The following is a 3235-nucleotide window of genomic DNA, read 5'->3' as shown; positions in this document are numbered from 1 at the left end:
AACTCCAACTTGAGGGGGGGGGGGGGGCTGTGAAAGTATAAGACTTCACTGCATATAAACATCAGCAACAACCAGTCATCATCATCCCCTACTCCATCCTCTTCTTCAGATATTATCACACCAAACTTCCAGATGCTTCTAGAAGTAGTCATAGCTGTAAATATCTGTAACAAACTCGTAACAAACTTTGACTTCCATAACCGCTTTGACTATAGTTGTTAGATTGTATATAAACCTTCATCCTGTACATTGCTCATTAAGTTAATACAACACAAACATTTTATTTACATTTTCTCTCATTCTCTTACTTGCTTAAGCTTGATTGTTCATCAATGGCGTGTTGTTCTACCATTGTTGTGCTCACCTTGCTACCATTTCACATCGGTGATAATCATGGGTCACTAACTTAAAGGGATGGGATGTGCACCTCTAGGCTCATTACTTTGTCCTCACTTACGCCCAAAAGCACAACTCCTTTAATTGTTACTGAGTGTTAGGTGAAGTTTCTTATAAACTTCACACAAGCTACGTATTTTTTTCACAATGTGGTTATTTCCTATTATAATAGGTTAAAAATGACTCTGAAACATTACGAGAATAGGGGCCAATGCTATGGAATATTCTGAGTTAAAGTGTAGTATGAAAGAGTATGAGATGAGGAGGTATAATTTGGTTTATTCTCATTAAAGGACCCTAAGAAGAAACACAAAATCTCATTGAAGACGGCGATATCCGTCACAAGCTTGTGACGGATACCATTTCCTCTCATAAAATACCCATGAGAGGTGAGTGGGGAAGACACGTGGGGATCTTCCCACCTTATCCCTCTCCTTTTTGTGAGAGTGCTTGTTTAATGACAAAGATTAGCGTCACACAAAAGCAAAGACGTTTTGAAGAAGAAATGGGAAAAGAGCTCTCTATTTGCTTTTTGTTAAGGTCAAAGGAGAGTACAAACGGAAATTAGTTCTCCATTTAAAAGGTATTTCAAATAGATATGTGAGAGATAACGACTCTCCATTTAAAAAGTGTTTAGTACGTACTCGTAATTATCTAGCTTGTATATTGTAATTTTTCTTTGTAAAATGAAGTATATTGACTCTGAATATGTTGTTTTAATATATTATTTATCAACGTTTGAAATTGACTATTGACATATCGATTGGTCAAACATGTTAAAAGCCTTTGGTATGCTATAAATCTTTCTGACAAACCATTTACTGAACACTCTCAATAATTTTGTTTTCTTTTCTTTTGAGATCAAATATAAAAGAGCATATATTAGAATTTTCCTACTGTAGATGTAAAATTGATTAGCTTTCTAATGAGAGAGGGGTGCAAATGGAAAACAAACAAGTGCTCTCCGTAATTTTAAAGAAAAAATTACAAATAACCACAATGTATTTACCTTTTTACAAATATCACACCACATGGGTATGTAGGACAAATGTTTTGTTTTTCCTGTTTTCTACTTTTGTCTTATTCATCTCACATAAGTATATTTAACTCGTCTTGAATGAGAATTTGCTTTGGGATAATATATTGAAAAATTCAACTCAAACGGAAAGACGTAGATCATACAAAGTAGCTCACACACATAACATAAACAATTAAACATACTAACACACGAATGTCATAAGTAGACTTATTTGACATGCATTATTTTTTTTTAAGGAAATTTTAATTAAAGGTAAACAAGTGCGATTGAGGTGAAGATATCTGAATTCTGAAGCTCTCTTAAATTGAAACTGGGAGTTGAAGAAGTGGCTCTGTAGTGTTACTCTTATTGTTGAACTGATCAATGGAGTTACTGCATTGGTCCATTGTAAGGGAACGCGAGTAATTAGGTGGCTCATCCGTGGCTAGCCATTGATAAATTTCAAACGTATTTCGGTAGCAATGGCCGTCGTCGAAATGAGTGGTGACTTTTAGATAGGCAACGTACCAGCCAGATTTAAAGCCAGCATCGTCGTGTAACAGTTGTATTTTGCAAACTTCGAAACAATTGTATCTGAAGCTAAAATAGTCTAAGGTATTCCTCTCAAAATAGTCGTGCCCATATTCCATGATCCCATTGTACCATAGATTTACGTTTTTAAACCCGTTACCTTGTGCGTCAAATAACCTGAGTTCCACGTTAGCGTCTGTGCCCGCACCGTCAACATCTCCGGTCTTCAAATGGATTACATAGGTGCAAATTTCCTACATATAAAAGTACGTATGTAGTGAAATATGTAATCATATTGGGTTTTTCGTGTGCCTTAAGGACACACATTAATAATCTATATGTGGAAATAATAACAAGATAATCTATATATCACTATATCAGCCAAGAACATACAAGTACATATATAAATCAAAATATTAGATCATACGGAGTATACGTGAAAGGTTTTAAAGCGATTAATTTCGATAATAATGAAAGGTTGTATACATGAATTGCAAATAAATAAAGTGAATGAGTTAAATAAACTTACAGAAGACACAAGAAGTGCAAATGTGAGAAGGAGAGTAAGACTAGTGAAGACTGCTGCTATCTTTGCCATAATGTTTTGTTTCTAGTGTGAATGGAGAAAGTGTACGTGGTTGTGCGTTTTTCCCAAATAAACTTCACCCCTATTTATAGGCTAATTATTAGTGGGCAATCGCATCTCTGTACCAGTATCTTCCCTTTCAATATCACTAGGTCTCACTATCCATTTTAAGTTTAAAACGTGTTAAATACTATCACACATTTACATGATGATAATAAAGACAAAACTTTTATTATTTTCTAATCAATTTACCATGTGAATTGGTAATTTGGTACGTATTTATCGGTCTTAAGCTTAAGATGGATATTGACCGTCTTAAATAAGAATTTGTGGTGCAATATATCACCAGTAGAGATGACGATGTGTTCAGGTTTGATCGGATATTGAGAGCTTTTGATCCGATCCACTTACTTATTGGTTAACTGATCCATATCAAAACCAGATCTATATTCAAAACTTTAAAAATCCATATATGATCCATTATACTTTTTCAATATCCATTGCAAATCCATATCTGATCCAAAACTTGATTTGACTTTATAAGAAATTCATTTTATATGATACAAATTCAAGTTTAATAAAGTTTAAATTTTTAAAAATATTTGATTAGAATGGGTTCAAGTATATCCCCGAAACATTAATAATTAAAATTTAATTGTAATAAACACAACTGTTATAAAACAAAATTTTCATCTAAAACGGTT

At 33.6% G+C, this 3235-nt stretch overlaps 1 long non-coding RNA gene across 1 annotated transcript; it reads right to left on the bottom strand.

The window, feature by feature from the left end:
* Nucleotides 1-1511: 1511 nt before the first annotated feature.
* On the bottom strand, nt 1512-2584 carry LOC141653005 (uncharacterized). Its single transcript, XR_012547289.1, has 2 exons — nt 2475-2584; nt 1512-2199 (listed from the first exon to the last, which is right to left on the bottom strand). It is a non-coding gene; the product is annotated as an uncharacterized LOC141653005 (long non-coding RNA).
* Nucleotides 2585-3235: the final 651 nt, after the last annotated feature.

This window comes from Silene latifolia, chromosome 4, assembly GCF_048544455.1.
Source record: "Silene latifolia isolate original U9 population chromosome 4, ASM4854445v1, whole genome shotgun sequence".
Taxonomy (NCBI): domain Eukaryota; kingdom Viridiplantae; phylum Streptophyta; class Magnoliopsida; order Caryophyllales; family Caryophyllaceae; genus Silene; species Silene latifolia.
The sequence above is the reverse complement of the archived record's forward strand: the minus strand, read 5'-3'. Positions and strand labels throughout refer to the sequence as shown.